Source organism: Erinaceus europaeus, chromosome 10 (genome assembly GCF_950295315.1).
Source record: "Erinaceus europaeus chromosome 10, mEriEur2.1, whole genome shotgun sequence".
NCBI lineage: Eukaryota > Metazoa > Chordata > Mammalia > Eulipotyphla > Erinaceidae > Erinaceus > Erinaceus europaeus.
This window is the reverse complement of record NC_080171.1, coordinates 22,559,513-22,577,596: the sequence shown is the minus strand read 5'-3', so window position 1 is coordinate 22,577,596 and position 18,084 is coordinate 22,559,513.

The following is an 18,084-nucleotide window of genomic DNA, read 5'->3' as shown; positions in this document are numbered from 1 at the left end:
TGGTCTGGTTCCTTTCTCACTCACCCCCCCCCCCCAGGAGTTCTAGGTTTGTTGCTAGCATTTGTAAGTCTGCAGGATTTGCATTCTGCAACTATTTCCTTAATCAGTTGATTCTTGTTGTGGATTCTCAGGCTGGCTTTTTGCAAAAGTTTGGCCATTTATCTTTGTCCCAGGTGGGTGGTTCTGTGTATATGCTGTAGCAGGTGTTTGGCCACAGCTTGGGGTAAGATGAGTTTACCATCAGCTGTTATTCACCAGTTACTGTGCTTGTCAGTGAGAGGTAACTTTTTTATCTGGAGCTCATACTTGTCTTGCTGTGGTATCTGCTAGGAATTTCCATCTGTCTGATTTTGTGCTTAGTATAGGTATTATCAGTCACAAAGGCAAAGTCGCCAACTTCTGGAGGGTACGTCTCTTATTTTCTTGCAAAAAACATAGCAGTAACATCAAACAGCTACAGCATCTTCTTGGGCACACAATTGTTCTGCATGAACTGATCAATAATAGAAACAGTCATATACATAGTCTCCTGCAACAACCTGAATTTCATTTGAACCTGCACTACTAGCCAGTCAATTAAGATGGCTCTCATGTTTCCAGTGACTTCTTGACCAGTAGGTATATCTTCTGCTGGAGCACATCCAGATGTCTCCATTGGGCTTGCAGAGGGAGTATCCACCAAAATAGGCTCAGGTGAGAGCTTTTCTTCTCTTGGGGGCTCAGGTTCTAGCTCAGGTTTGAACTCTCACTCAAAAGGCATGGGTTCCTTTTCCCTTTTCCCTTTTCCCTTTTCCCAGGTTGAGGGCTTTTTGTGAGGGCAATTAATTCAGCTTTTTGGGCCGAAGTCCCTGCTGGCAGGGCGGCTGCCCACACAGTCTCATGTTCAGTAGCCACCACAGCCCCAGCACACCTCACCCCCATCTCCAATGAAGCTGCTCCTTTCGGGATGTCTCTCTCCTTCTCCGGCAGGGTGTCCTCCAGGGGAAAGGTAACAGGCTGGTTCTTTCTCGCTCACGACAGGGGTGACACGAAGTAAAAGACACCAGGGGACTCTTAGCGTGAATCTAGAAACTGAGTCCTTAGAGTCCCAGAATCCTAGAGTCCGTTTATTGGCAAAGTGGACATGAGTTAAATAGAAAAGCAATGGAGGTAATTATTGTTGCAATATGACAGAAATTACAGGTTTCTTAACAGTCAGCATGCCCCTAAGGTAGGGGGTTGGTATGACAGGAATTGATGAGATACAAGACAGTTATTTTCCATAACACAAGCAACTTAATTATCCAAAGGTATTTGAGAGAAGCATAGGGGTTAAACCCGTAGGGTGAGACAGAGAGAAGATGACTATCAAAAGGCCATATAGTTTGGAATCTCTCTTGTCTGGGGTCTGAGGTGTGTGATGAAGTGTGTGATAAGGTGTGTTCTTCTGTGATCAGAAGGTGACTTTGAATGAGTGAATCTGCGGCCATGTGGCCTGCAGTTAATGGAGGGAAGTACTGGGGTATCTGTGGGCCTGAGAGTCAAGAAGGAAAGAACCAAGTCTGAGTTTCCCCCCTTATGCTCACCTCGGTTGAAAGAGACTTACCAAGAGGTTATCTTCTCAGACTTCCATCCAAAGATGGGGTGGTTCTCCCTAAGCTCTATCAGGATCACACATGTTCCCAACATCTCCTCCTAATTTCTTTAATTAATGAACTGTGTTTATGGATCATTGTCAGTTAGAGCATTTCTTTCCTCTAAAGGAATACGAGTGTAAGGGTGAACTGAGACTCTCTGTACTGTAACATTAATTATGTCATGTATGCGTTTCTTGAGGAATTGAATGAGGCAAGGAATAATCAGCGATAGAGCTACCATAGCTAGAAAAGGGCCTAGGAGAGGCAGAAGCCAAGTAGTTAAAGGAGAAGAGAACCAGGAGTTAGTAGCGAAAGAGGAAAAGGAATTCTTAATATCACAGCTAAGTTTGTGCAAGATATTAACATTTCGGTTTTACAAATCTAATTTCATTTACAAAAGAAACAACATTTTTCTAGACAAAGATCACACTATTTAGCATAAATCAAGTCCAAACCATGGCAGTTCTGGAGTACCACCTTGGCAAGGGAGTTCATCTGTCTCTGGAGAGACTCCAAGCTATCAGAGGTAAAGTCAACGGACTGTTGGAGCTGATTTTCAATGCGTCCAGCAGCATAGAGAGATTGTCCCAAAGTCCACCAGCAAGTTTAAGGGATGCAGTCAGTTGATGTGATGTCCAGGGGAAGAAACAGCAAGTCTGGTCCTCTGGTGGGTCAGTGCCAGCTGATGAAATTCTTCTTCTTCATAGAGGGTCAGCTGTGGAATAAGAAAAACTAGGAGGCAAGGACCAGGTAGAGAAGAACTGACACGAAAATTAGGTCAGCAGAAAGAGAATTGGGTAGGCTGGTGAGGTTAGCTGGAGTATATACTGGCATGGTGTCCTTTAATGGTAAGGACTTGCCAATAGGGACTCTGTGGATTTTCCAAGAGCAGTAATGTCATCCACCATAATAAAAGGAAAACAAACATTCCAGCATTGAAAAAAGAAAAAAGAAAAAAAAATGTGTCTCTATGACTATGTGTCTCTATAAATTGGGTGGCTTTGTCAATGAGATATAATAAATGGACAATTCAAATTTCTGTAAATATTAAGAAGGTTTAGTAAAGTTACTTCATTGATACTTTAGCCAACTGAATACTGGGGGGTACATTCCCCTTCTTTTTTTATTAATTGAGCTTAAGGGTTATAGTTTTTCTTGTTTGAGCTGTAGCCCACATAAATTTAGAAAAAGTACCAATTGAGAAAAAAAAAATTGTTTACCAAACATGGGCAGGTGAGTTACATCAATCTGCCAGAGAGCACTGGCTTTTATCAATGGGGATTAGTCTTCAAATTCTGCATAGCGGGATCTTAATTAAACAAAGCAGGAGCCAGTAAAGTGCTCTCACTATGGCAGGTCAAGCGTTAAAATTTAAGACGCTTGTAAAAAATGAAAAAAAATTTTAGGATGAGTGACTTTAGGAGTCATCACACACCCATAAATAAAAAAGAAAAATGTTTGTCTTTAAATCTTACCATATGAGCAGTCGGTTCTTCATCTGTAGATTGTACCTATAATTATTTACTTAAGAGAAAATAATGTGTACCAAGTTAGAAGTTTAATGGTTAGAATTGGCTTGAGTTCCTTCATATGATCTTAGAAGGCTCTTTATTAAAATATACCAGTGTGTTATAGAAAGTCAATACCTAATGTATTAACATGATAAAATGCTTACTATTTTTTTTTAATCACTTAAACTATTTTAAACTTAGTTTGTTAGAATCTTTGTTTATCACAAAGCTTATCACACCCTTAGGGCAGCTATAAACAAGGGTGGGTACACAACTTAATTGATCTTTCACTTAAAAAGCTAAGATAAACCTCATAGCTTAAATGTTTAAAAATAAATTTTTACTGTTACATTTATTTTAGATGACAATATTAGACTAAATAATTTTGTTGAATCACATCTGCCGAATAAAAAAAAATTTATCAGGCCAGGAATATCATGTTTAACCCTTTATTCCTGGCAAGGCCACTGTTCTACCCTGACTGGGTCATTAGAAAGCCAGACTAAGCACGGATTTTGTTACAGTGGCAGTTGGTATTAGGGTGCTGGTGATATTTAGAATATTTAGTGTTAGAGACTGCAGAGGCGTCTCACCACGCCTAGAGATCTCAGAAAATCTCTAATGAACTGATGCTGATATTAGCTATCAGAAGGATGAAACTGTCTTATATTTTAGTCTGGTAAAGGTGTGCCAACTCTACAAGTCAGGATCTTTAAAATCACATTCAGCTTAACTAAATCTTATTTAAAACTTAAAACAAAATCTAGTTATTTCAGAGGGTTAACACACATTAGTGAAAACAAAGTTAGCACACAAATTTAAAACAGACATTCTTGGTGAAAAAATTTTTTCCTTAGCTCACAGCCACTCCCCCCACCCACCCCCAGGAGGGGCAGGTGCGGCTAGAGGAATGACTGACTGCAGTCTTTGCCAATCTGTGGAGCAGGATCTCTGTGATGTGATTGGCTGCACGGATGGAACAGGCAGGCTTAGTTTACCACCCTGCCTAGAAAAAAATTTAGGAAGTTTCTTTTCTGGGCATGCTCCCACCAGTACACCAGTTCACTCCTGCTCCCTCCAAAGGCTGGTCCCTCAGCTCTTCCTGGAGGCTAGATGCACAGTTCAGAATCCCAGAGCAGCCATGCAAGGGAGCATCCAATTCGGGATCAGGGAGCAAGGCTGCTGGGTTAAAGGAAGCTTCATCAGTCACATTTAAGGCAAGGATAGGAATTGACATGGAGCTGGTGGTCCCAAATACTGGTCCTAGGGGCTGGAAAGTAATGGTTGCTCCCATCTTAGAAAGCAGGTCTCTCCCAAGAAGGAGGTAGGGGCATTCGAGAATAAGCATAAAAGAATGAGATACGTGTCCCTTCCCCAAGTCCACAGTCCTCCGGGTGGTCCATGAATATTGTTTCATGCCAGTTGCTCCTTGTACCCAGGTCTTTTGTTTGGATAGTTTTCCCATGGACTGGGTTAACACTGAATGTTGAGCCTCCCCCACCCCCCATACCTACTAAAAAGCTAACAGGTTTCCCCTCTATTGTTAAAGTTACCCTGGGTTCAGGGAGGGGACCCGAACCCCGTCGGCCGTAGTCACTGAGCTCGCCCAGTTCTAGGATTTTTGTCTTATTGGCCCCAGTGTCCTTTTATCTCCCCTTTCTTCTTGGACACTCTCTGGCCCAGTGACCCATCTCCATGAAATATGCACACTGATCTTAAAGGAGCTTCTTTTCTCCCTCCCTTATGGACCTCTGCTCTTTTCAAACCTTTGGGGAGAATGGGCCTCTCAGCCTTTCCACCAAGGGCGTTCTGTGGTAGCTGCCAACAATGCCTTAGTGAGGTTCCGAGTCTGTCACTCATTAGCTGCTGTTATTGCCCATAATTGGCATTCTTCAGGGATTTCTCGGTTGTTAAAGACTTTCTCTGCTACTGCCAGTAGTTCCTGTAAAGACTTATCTGCTAATCTATCTATTTTCTGGAATTTTTTCCAGATATCAGGGGCAGCTTGGTTTATAAAGGCCACAATTACTACTGACTTATTCTCTGGAGCTTCTGGATCTAGGGGAGTGAACATTCAATATGCCTCCATAATTCTTTCTAAGAAAGCAACTGGGGTTTCTGTCTTTTCCTCTTGCACATTATCAATCCTAGTCAAATTGGTGGGCTGGTATGCTGCCACCCAGAGACCACCCATTAGAGTCTGTTGATAGACCCAGAGCATTTCCTTACTTTTAGGTGAGTTAAAATCCCAGGTGGGTCTTATCAGAGGGAAACTGGTATCTATCAGGACTGGGTTTAAGGTGGAGTTCCTGTCCACCCCAGGCACAAGTTTTTGGGCTTCTGAGAGGATCCTTTCTCTTTATTCTGTGGTAAAGAGAACCTGTAAAAGCTGTTGGCAGTTGTCCCAGGATGGCTGATGGGTAAAAACAACAGAATCTAACAGGTCAATGAGTGCTGCTGGTTTTTCTTAAAACTTAGGGTTCTGCATTTTCCAATTATAAAGGTCACTAGTGGAAAATGCCCAACACTGCATCAATTGTTCACCATTCTTATACGGGAGTCCTAGGGCTCGGAGGGACAGGGCCACTGAATCAGGTGTCCTCTGGGCTGTACAGGCTCTCATACGAGGAGGGCTCCGTAAGTCCTGGCCTGCTGCCGGGGACTGGGGGAGGTTGAGGTTGGTAGGGAGGAGGGTACTCTAGGAGGTCTTCTTTGGGACCACCTTGGAGAATAGGGTAGGAGGGGGGAGTGAGAGGGAAGGTGGGAGAGGCAGTAGGCTGACAACGAGAATCCTTTAAAGCAAGAACGGTAGGTCGCAAACCCTGTGGAGGAAGAAAAAGTTTTAGCCAAGAGGGGGGGTTCTCTACCACATCCTGCCAAGTAAGGATATAAGAAATCTGGTCTGGGTATCCTGGATGTCCTAAGATGACATCTTTGGTGGCATAGATAGTAGGCAGGTCCCACGTTCCTTTGGGGGGGCAATTGGTAGAGAAGGTTGGCCACTCATTTTGACAATAAGTAATCATCTGGTCCTGTTTTACCTCTAGATTCAAACCATGAGCTCTTATGTTTGAATTTTCTAAAATGATTCAGGACCATAGTCAGAGGAGTCGAAGTAACCTGACTCTTGACTTTGGACTTAAAGACAAAACTGAAGAAATACAGAGACAACTCACAAAAAGAAAATACAGAGACAACATACACAAAGAAAACTCCAGCGGCCCAGACGCCAATACTCTGAACCAACTGGTAGGAGGAAGGCCTCTCCCCGCTTCCCTGCAGATGGGAGGATGGCTTTTCGCCACTTCATGGAAATGACTGACTCTCCCTTCAAAATTTGTGAGGGGGATCCAATCCTCTACAACAGGATCTGGGCCATCTCCCAGAACCCTGGAGCTGGAGCTGCCCAGCGCGTCCACATTCTACTCCAAGTGTCTCTCACTGCAGATAAGTTTGACCAATCTTGAAAGCTCAGTGAAGCTGGCGTTCTTTTAGTGAGATGGGGATCCCAGACAAGCCCCCATATATTATGCCCAGAAGTTCGAGTGAGTCCCAATCTCACACAAAGAAGACCAGAATCACACACAATAGCAAGAGCCTTTATTAGGAAACTTAAGTTTGGGCCGCCGACACCCTTTCAAGCAAGGGGAGCGTCTGCGACCTCGATCACTTCTTGTCCCACCGTTTTATAGTTATCACAGCGTGGGCACAGGTGGAAATATTTACGCAGAACAAGGAACAGTTGTTTTTGGGTCAATGGCTGTTCTCAGTATTTGGGGCTTTTCTCTTAACCTCACAGGTTAAATATGTATACATATATACCTTAATCCATTTTGGAGTGTCCTGTTCTGGCGCACTCAGTGGAGTGTACACATGTCCCTGTAGAGGAGAAATTTCATGAGCAGTGAAATAGTGTTGCTAGTGTCTCTCTCTTTCTCCTTTCCCTCTCAATTTCTCTGTCTTTATCCTAATTCAATACCAAACAAAAAGATTTTGGAGTACCAGCAGTTAGTATATTTCTCTAGTAAACAGACAAAAGAACAATGCACAAATAACAGTGAATAATAACCAGAGAATTCTGTATTTCAAAGAAAGATTGTAGGAGTTGGGCAGTAGTGCAGCGGGTTAAGCGCACATAATGCAAAGTACAAGGACAGGCATAAGGGTCCTGGTTTGAGCTCCAGGCTCCCCACCTGCAGGGAAGTTGCTTCACAGGTGATGAAGCTAATCTGCAGGTGTCTATCTTTCATTCCCCCTCTCTGTCTTCCCCTCCTCTCTCCATTTCTCTCTGTCCTATCCTACAACAACATCAATAATAACTACAGTAATAAAACAACAAGGGCAACAAAAGGGAATAAATAAATAAATATTAAAAAAAGAAAGATTGTACAGCCTTCTGGGTTGAGAAAGTTTTCAAAAAGGGAAGACACAGAGAGGGACAGAGAAAGAGAAACACCTGTAGGCCTGCTTCAGTGTTTATGCAGTGTCTCCAGTGCAGGTGGAGAGCCTGGAACCCAGATCCTTGCACACAGTACTATATGCATTTAACCAGGTGTGCCACCTCCTAGCCCTCTTATGCAAACTTTCCTTAACAATGTAAAGATGTTCAGTAACATAAAAATCCATCACTAAACTTCATAAAATGAACAATAAAATACTAAATAATATTGAATAATATTTAACAAATCACAAATGAAACTATGGTGTAAATTAATCACAGGTGGAATCTAAATATGTGCAAGATTTTTCCAACTATGTAACTACGTTTAATAGGAAAATAATATTGTTGCTTTCATTAAATTTGGATGCACATTATCACTACTTAATTGAATCACATGTTCAGTCTTGAGATGTGGTATGACTGTAAGCATGAATTCATATAAGCTTGCTTGTCCAATATATTTGCATTGTGTATCACCTAATATTCTCCTATGTTCTGCATATTCAGTTTTAATTTCACCTCTTTTGTTGAATTCAAGGGTCAGGATATAAAATCAATATATGTCAGTCTATCTCATCTTTATACACAAATAATGATTAAGAGGAATGGAGTAGAAGTAAATAATTCCATTTAAAATAGAAATTAAAAATAATAAAATACATTGGCATAAATTCAATAAAGGAAGGTAAGTACCTTTGCAATGAAAATTACAAGTATTGGAAAATGAAATAGAGGGGAACATGAAGAACTAGAACAGTGTCTTGTGTTCATGAATCAGAAAAGTATTAATAGTTATTACTACTAAGTAATTACTATTATATTACCAAAACCAACCTATAGGTTCAGTGTAATTCCTACCAAAAATACTAGTGTAATTCATAAAGGAATTGAATGATTATGAAATTTGTGTGAAACCACAATGGATCACAAATAACCAAAGCAATTCTGATAGGGAAAAAAAAAAAAAAAGGAAAATAGCTGTATCACACTTCCTCTCCTGAGACAGGTGCATCCATTCCATTCTTACTTGCCTCTGTGAAATAACTTACAATGAATTCTTTTATAAGTAAGAAACTTGTCTTCTTCTTTTTAATATATATCTTTTTAAAAATATTTATTCCCTTTCATTGCCATTTTTTACTGTTGTAGTTATTGTTGTTATTGTTATTGATGTCATCATTGTTGGGTAGGACAGAGAGAAATAGAGAGAGGATGGGAAGACAGAGAGGAGGAGAGAAAGATAGACACCAGCAGAGACCTGCTTCACTGACTGTGAAGCGATTTCCCTGCAGGTGGGGAGCCAGGGGCTCGACCAAGGATCCTTAGGCCCGTCCTTGTGCTTTGCGCCACATGCACTTAACCCGCTGTGCTACCGGCCAAATCCCAAAACTTGTCTTCTTTTTCTGGTCTGTTCTTTTACCATCATCTTCTCCCTATGTGACCCTGTTGCTTTTGTCTTAAAGTTGACACCCTTCAGACTCTTTCTCCATCATTTGCCACCTCTGCCTTAATCATCATAACTTTCTGTTGGAAGTTTGAATAGTATGCCTGCCTTAACTTTGCACCTATCTGTTCCTTCTGCTGCTAACAAAATTAGTCCTAAAATATCTAAATAGATATGTTTTTCTCCTTCTAAGACATCCCTATTAAAATGTTTTGCTGTAATTCAACTTTTCACAATGTACTTTCCTTCCTCCAACATAAACTCCAAGATTTATTGAGCTCAGAGTGTCTTTATTCATCATTTATTCTATTACCACTAGTCAAAAATCTACTGTTAGTTCAGTAATATTGATCCTTAAAATTTCATACACTAATCATTTTATTTCATTTTTGCATGCTTTATTGTATATGACTCAAAGTGCTTAATACAAGAAATATTCTTCCTTATTTATTTCTTATTTTAGGTGAAACAAATTAATTTGAATATGGCTGGGCACACTTCATTCTGAAAGATGAGATAATAGAGACTCCAACTGATCCTTGCTGAATTCATAGTTCATATATATTTTTAATTTTGTTTTTGTTTTTTTTAATTTTTTATTTAAGAAAGAATTAATGAACAAAAACATAAGGTAAGAGGGGTACAACTCCACACAATTCCCACCACCCAATCTCCATAACCCACCCCCTCCCATGATAGCTTTCCCATTCTCTAGCCCTCTGGGAGCATGGACCCAGGGTCATTGAGGGTTGCAGAAGGTAGAAGGTCTGGCTTCTGTAATTGCTTCCCCGCTGAACATGGGCGTTGACTGGTCAGTCCATACTGCCAGTCTGCCTCTCTCTTTCCCTAGTAAGGTGTGTCTCTGGGGAAGCTGAGCTCCAGGACACATTGGTGGAGTCTTCAATCCAGGGAAGACTGGCCAGCATCCTGGTGGCATCTGGAACCTGGTGATTGAAAAGAGAGTTAACATATGAAGCCAAACAATTTGTTGAGCAATCATGGATCCCAAGCTTGGAATAGTGGAGAGGAAGTGTTAGGGAGGTACTCACTGCAAACTCTAGTGTACTTCTGCTTTCAGGTATATATTTTGCAGTAGTTTATGGATACGTGTGCACATAAGCTCTCTCTCACAGAAACTGGTGTATATCTAGGTTTTGGGACTTTGTTAGAAAGTGAACCACCTGAGATGAAATTAGAGTGTACTATAAAAAGAAAGGTCTCACCCGAGTAATGAAGCTGAAGGGTTGTCATTCCACATGTGAAGTCTCTGGACACAGTCTGAGGTGAAGCATGTTGAGGTGGCTATCATTGCATTGGTTAGGTTGTGATCGGTGGATGCAATATTATTTGGTTTGGATTGGGAGATGCATACGGGAAAGTGGGCCCTATCCAAGGGTTCCAGGACTGGGGGAAGTAGGGGCTCTATAGTGGAGATGTGAGGTTCCTGCTGTCTTAGGGTTCAAAAAGACAATCGATAGTTAATGTTATCATCACATTATTTGTTAATTGGGTTAACTTTGAAAAGTCCCTTTGTTATGGTTTTCTGTACAGTATCCAATATCTTGTATATAGCTGTGCTATTGGATGCTTATAATCTACTTGGTTTAGGCTTTTGAGAGAGTCCGCATATCAAATACACCGCCTATATATTAAAAAGATTCAGTTTGTGTTTTGAAAAACTTTGAGACATACAATTGATTTTCCCCCTCTCATATTAATTAACTAGTGATTTATATGTCTACATTTTGCTAGGAGTGTACATAAACACCATTCCCACCACCAAAGGACTGTGACCCATCCCTCCCGCCCACTCCCACCCCCCACTGGCCCAAGAAGCTGCATGTCTACCCCTCACCACTGGGTTTTTATTTTGGTGCCCTACTTACAATTTGGTCAGGTCCTGCTTTTAGTTTCCCTTTCAGATCTTCTTAGTCAACAACTGTTGATGAGTGGGATCATCCCATACTAATCTTTATCTTTCTGACTTAGTTCACTTAACATAATTCCTTCTAGCTCTGTCCCAGATGGCTCAGAGAAGGTGGGTTCATTGTTTTTGATAGCTGCATAGTATTCCATTGTGTATATATACCACAGCTTTCTCAGCCACTCATCTGTTGTTGGGCACCTGGGTTGCTTCCAGGTTTTAGCTATTATGAATTGTGCTGCTATGAACATAGGAGTACACACCTCTTTTTGGTTGGGTGTTATGGAGTCCTTGGGGTATAACCCCAGGAGACGAATTACTGGATCATATGGAAGGTCCATGTCTAGCCTTCTGAGAGTTTTCCAGACTACTCTCCACAGAGGCTGTACCAATTTACATTCCCACCAGCAATGTAAAAGGGTTCCTATGTCCCCACATCCTCTCCAGCATTTGTTGCTGTTGTCCTTTTTGATGTATGCCATTCTTACAGGAGTGAGGTGGTATTTAGTGTTGTCTTAATTTGCATTTCTCTGACAGTCAGTGACCTAGAGCAGTTTTTCATATTTGTTAGCCTTTTGGATCTCCTCTGTAGTGAATGTTTTGTTCATATCCTCTGCCCATTTTTGGATGGGGTCATTTGCTTTTTTGGTGCTAAGTTTGCTGAGCTCTTTATATATTTTGGTGACTAGTTTCTTGTCTGATGTCTGGCATGTGAAGATCTTCTCCCATTCTGTGAGGGGTCTCTCTGTTTGTTTACTAGTTTCTTTGGATGTACAGAAGCTTTTCAATTTGATGTAGTCCCATTGGTTTGTTTCTGCTTTAGTCTTCCTTGTAATTGGGTTTGATTCATCAAAGATGTCCTTGAGGTGTAGGTGGGAAACTGTTTTACCGATGTTTTCCTCTAAGTATTTGATTGTTTCTGGTCTGACATCTAGGTCTTTGATCCATTTGGAGTTGATTTTTGTTTCTGGTGAGATAAAGTGGTTCAATTTCATTCTTCTGCATGTTTCAACCCAGTTTTCCCAGCACCATTTATTGAAGAGAGCCTCTTTTTTCCATTTAATCCTTTGGGCCCCCTTATCAAAGATTAGATGCCCATAGGTGTTGGATTTACTTCTGGGCTTTCAATTCTGTTCCACTGGTCTGTGTGCCTCTTTTTGTTCCAGTACCATGCTGTTTTGATGATGATGGATTTATAATATAGTTTAAGGTCTGGGAGTGTGATGCCTCCATTTCTGTTTCTTTTCCTTAAGATGGTTTTGGCAATTCTAGGTGTTTTCAGGTTCCAGATAAATGATTGTAGTGTTTGTTCTATTCTCTTAAAGAAGCTTGGTGGAACTTTGATGGGTATTGCATTAAATTTGTATATGGCTCTGGGGAGAATATTCATTTTGATAATATTTATTCTTCCAATCCATGAGCATGGGATATCTTTCCATTTCTTCGTATCAGCTTCTATTTCCTTGAGTAGTGACTCATAGTTTTCAGCATACAAGTCTTTCACTTCTTTGGTCAACTTTATTCCTAGGTATTTGATTGATTTTGCTGAAACAGTAAATGGGAGTGAGTTCTGGATGTCTTCTTCTTCAGATTTAGTGTTTGCATAAAGAAATGCCACTGATTTTTTTACATTGATTTTGTAGCCTGATACCTTGCTATATTGCCTAATAATTTCCAGTAATTTTCTACTGGATTCTTTAGGTCTTTCTATGTATACTATCATATCATCTGCAAATAGTGAGAGCTTGACTTCTTTCCTTCCAATCTGTATTCCTTTGATTTCTTCCTCTTGCCTGATTGCTATGGCAAGAACTTCCAATACTATGTTGAAGAGTAACGGTGACAGTGGACAGCCCTGTCTAGTCCCCAATCTGAGGGGGAATGCTTTCAGCTTCTGTCCATTGAGTATGATGTTGGCTGTAGGTTTGCTATATATAGACTCCAATATCATGAGGAATTTCCCATTTATTCCCTTTTTTTGTAGAGTTTTGAGCATGAACGGGTGTTGGATTTTGTCAAAGGCTTTCTCTGCATCTATTGAGATAATCGTGTGGTTTTTGGCTTTGCTTTTATTGATGTGGTGAATGACCTTGATTGACTTACGGATGTTGAACCAGACTTGCATTCCTGGGTTGAATCCCACTTGGTCATGATGAACAATCTTTTTGATGTGTTGCTGTATCCGGTTGGCCAAGATCTTGTTTGATATTTTGGCATCTATGTTCATCAGAGATATTGGTCTGTAGTTTTCCTTTTTTGTTCTGTCCCTATCAGCTTTTGGTATCAGGGTGATGTTGGCTTCATAGAAGGTGGAAGGGAGTATTCCTGTTTCTTCAATCTTATAGAAAAGCTTAAGAAGTATGGGTATTAAATGTTTCCTGAAAGTTTTGTAGAATTCGTTTGTGAAGCCATCTTGTCCATGACTTTTGTTGTTGGGGAGATTCTTAATACCGGTTTCAATTTCTTTGTCTGTGATTGGTGCATTTAGATTTTGTAATTCTTCTTGGTTCAGTTTTGGAAGTGCATAGGTTTTTAGGAATTGTTCCATTTCTTCCAGATTCTCTAGCTTGGTGGCATATAGTTCTTCAATGAAGTTTCGCAGTATTCTCTGGATTTCTGTGGTGTCAGTTGTGATATCTCCTCCATCGTTTATAATTCTATTAATTTGAGTCTTCTCTCTTTTTTGTTTGGTTAGTCTGGTTAGGGGGTTGTCAATTTTGTTTAATCTTTCAAAGAACCAACATTTGGCTTCATTGATCTTTTGTATGGTTCTTTTATTTTCGATGTTGTTTATTTCTGCTCTAACTTTAGTGATTTCTGTCCTTCTGGTTGCTTTAGGGTTCCTTTGTTCCTCTTCCTCTAAGTCCTTGAGGTGTGCAGTAAGGTTGTTCATTTGAGCTTCTTCTTGGTGTTTAATATGTGATTGTATGGCTATAAGTTTCCCTCTCAGTACTGCTTTAGCTGTGTCCCAAATATTTTGATAGCTTGTGTCTTTATTTTCATTAGTTTCCAGGAACATTTGAATTTCCTGTTTGAGTGAGTCTCTGACCCAGTGGTTCTTAAGGAGCATGTTGTTTAGTTTCCAAATTCTGTGTCTTTTAATAATTTTCCGTTTGTTGTTAAATGTTAGTTTTACTCCACTGTGGTCTGAGAAGATACTTGGGATGATTTCAATGCTCTTGAATTTATTGATGCTGTCTTTGTGGCCTAACATGTGGTCTATCCTTGAGTATGTGTTATGTGGATTTGAAAAGAAGGTGTATTCCAGTTTTTTGGGGTGAAGGAGTCTGAAAATGTCCTAGAGGTCCAGTCTGTCGATCTCTTCATTCAATTCTCTTGTATCTTTATTGGTTCTCTGCTTTGTTGATCTAATTGTGAGAGTGGGGTATTGAAGTCTCCCACTATTATTGTATTACTATTGATGTATTTTTGAAATTCTTTCAGTAGATGCTTAATGTATTTAGATGGTCCCTCGTTGGGTGCATAGATGTTAATAATTGTTAAGTCTTCTTGGCTGATTGATACTCTAATCATTATGTAATGTCCTTGTGTATCTTTTATTACTTTATTTAATTTAAAAATCTATCATATCTGAGATGAGAATGGCTGTTCCTGCCCTTTTTTGTGGTCCGTTAGCCTGTATGATAGTTTTCCATCCTTTCACTTTAAGTCTGTGTTTATCTTGTTGTGACAGATGGGATTCTTGCAAGCAGCATATGGTTGGGTTATGTTTTCTAAACCATCCCCCCACTCTGTGCCTTTTGATGGGTGAGTTTAAGCCATTGACATTTATTGATATTATGGATTTAATGTACTGTAGTGCCATTGTTCTAAAAAAAATTTGTTTGCTCTGATATATTGCGAGTATTATAGTGATGTTCTTGTTTATAAGAGGTCTTTTAGAACGTCTTTCAGGGCCGTCTTGGTGATGGTTGCCTCCTTTAACTGTTGTTTGTCTAAGAAAGTTTTGATCCCTCCATCTAGTTTGAATGAAAGTCTAGCAGGATATATTAACCTTGTTTGAAAACCTTTTTCATTCAGGGCTCGATAGATATCTTGCCACTCCCTTCTGGCTTTTAGAGTTTGAGTGGAGAAGTCTGCAGATAATCTTCTGGGTTTTCCCTTGTATGTGACTTTTTGTTTCTCTCTTGCAGCCTTTAGGATCCTTTCTTTATCCTTACTTCTTCTCATTGTGACTATGATGTGTCTTGGTGTCTTCAGGTCTGGGTTGATTCTGTTTGGTACTCTCTGGGCCTCTTGAACCTTGATATCCTTTGTGTTATTCAGGTCTGGGAAGTTTTCTTCTATTATTTCCTCTAGAATTTTTGCTTCCCCTTCCTCTCTTTCTTCCTCTGGCAGGCCAATTATACGAGTGTTACTTCTTTTGAGATCATCCCATATGTCTCTGTTGTTGTCTTCAGTGTCTCTTAATCTCTTTTTAAGCTCTTTCACCTCTTTCTTCGTTTTATCTAACTCATCCTCTGTCTGACTAATTCTGTTTTCTGCTTCTGTTAATCTGCTTTCTCTTGCCTCAGCTTCTTTCTTCATTACAGCTATTTCAGCTTTCAGTTCTCTAATTGCCTCAAGATAATCAGTATTTTCCTTGGGGGTTTCAACTGTTGTTTCCCTAATTCTCCATTCCTTTCCTCCAATGTTGTTTTCATTTCTGTGATTAATAAGTTTATTATTGCTTGCACACTTTTCTTATCTATGGTTACTTCTGGCTGATTTGTAGTTTCTTCTGGGCTCTTTTCTTCATTAATTGGAGTAGCAGTCTTATTTGTTTTTGATCTACCCATTTTTTTATTTATGTGTTTCTTTTTTTATGCTCTGTTGTTCCTCAGTTGTTGTGTCTTGAGTACAAGTAACACTGTACTAAATACCTTTATGACAATTGCACTCACCAACCTCCGGAATTACAGTAGCCACTGAAGTAAGTATTGAAGTAGTTTAATCGTTACCAGTTAGCCAAACAATTTCTGCAGTCCGTGAAAAAAATAGTAACCAAATCCCAGGGAAGAAAGAGTAAAGAAAGAGAGGATAGCAAGAATAGACAGTTATGCAAATCTACTATCCACTGTATATTCTAGGGGTAACAAGAGGGGAAAGGGAATTAGAGTAGAGATACACACATAGAGAGTCCACTCTGAGTCAGATTTCTTCCCCAAAGTAATTCACAAATTCAGAAAGGCAAACAAGAAAGAAGTGTATGACAAGATTAAAAAAAAGAGACAGAGAGACAAGAGAGAGAAAAGGGAGAAGATAAGAAAAAGAGTTATAATTAAAGAGCAGTGCAAGGAACTTCCCAAATGTGTATCAGTGAATTCAAAAAAGCACCCTGTTTGGTGGTGTGGGGTATCCTGCTAGGAGCTGGTCCCCAGGAATTGCTTATGGCGGGGGGGGAGGAGGTATGCTTGAAAATTAAAAGGAAGAAAAAAGAATTTTTTTCCCCCTTCTCTAATTCTTAACCCAAATTAAGTTATAGTCACCTCCTTGGTGTTACCGCTATGGCCCCTTATTGGCTGGCCTGCTAAAGGCAGAAAATCCTACTATTTCCAGGAGATGTGTTCGGAGCTCAGCGGCTAGCGGCTTCTCAGTCTGCCATCTTCCGGGAAACCCCCCCCCCAGACTTTTTTAAAGGATTTCTCGAATATGAAAACTAGCTCCAAGTCTTTTGATCCAATGAGAGCTATATTTAAGAAGTCTTTGGATCCGCCCTCAGGGTCACGGTGGTCCCTGGAGACTCCCAAGAGAAAGCCCCCGAGCTATAGTGCTCCCTCTGGGTCCTCTGCTGGCCGCCCAGCAGCACTCTGCAACCAGCGGTGGAGCCACCTTCCGGGGTGGAGGACAATGTCTGGCACACCTGCCTTGCCCGCTGCCACCTGGGAAGTCTGGAGAAGCCCGCCTGCTAGTCCGTGTCACCTTTACTCTAATTCTTAACCCAAATTAAATTATAGTCACCTCTTTGGTGTCACCACTAGGACCCCTTATTGACTGGCCTGCTAAAGGCAGAAAATCCTACCATTTCCAGAAGATGTGATCAGAGCACATGCTGCTAGCAGCTTCTCAGTCCGCCATCTTCCTCTATTTTTTAATTTTGAACTAGAGATTAAAATATCCAATTCATGGTCTTCTGATGTATCATGATATTTAAAATACCAAACATGAACAGTCTCCAACTGAGTTCACTGAGCAGTAAAAAAAAAAGAAATGGAGAAAAATTCTATTCTGATATTATGATATTAGCAATGCTATGGTTGCAGAAATAATCATAGCTAAAGGAAGAAACAGAACTAGGAAACAACATAAAATAATGAATAGTGTCAAATAATGCTTCTGTATTCCTATAAACTCTTTCTTGATATTGCATATACTGACATTTGTATATTTATTTAAAATATATCAAATATTTAAGAGCAGCACTCAGAATGTATTCTAAATAATTAAAAGAAGACTCTAACATTATTACTTGAAATAAATCCAGAAAGTAGAATACTGTAATTCTGTACTGAAATTGCAATCATTAATTTGATCTGCACGTAATAGGGCACAAGGCACTAAAATTAGAATGTAGCAGATTAGTATAGCCTATCCAGAAAAAGTCTGTCATTAGTACTCAGAAGATTTGGTTTGTTAAATTTAACAGAAGATAAATTAAAAGGGAAAAACAGAGGACTGCACTGTTCAGGATTCAAGTTATATGGTTAACAGTGCAATAGAAAGATTTATATGAATAGTTTCACCTTGCAATGGTGGAGTATATAGGTTAAGAAACATCAAAATTTGATGTTAGATTTTTGTTTAGAAAAAGATATGTTCCATAGGGTGCCACTGATAAATATACTATTTAGACAGTTGTAGATTTCTTGAGAAGATAAATTTCTTTATTTCCCCTATTGAGTTCTTGTACATTTAGAGCATGCAAATTTATATACTGGCTAGAAACTCCAGTGAAACTATATTTAAAAATATATATATTTAACATGAAAGAAAATGTGATGCAGTCGGGTATAAGAGGAATTGTGAGAGAATCAAAAGTATCTTCCAGTCTTCTGCTAATGGAGTTACCTAAAGATTGTATTTCTGACTATTCTTAGGAGGTAGCATCAATGATATATAACCTCTACGCATAGGAAAGAGACCCAGAG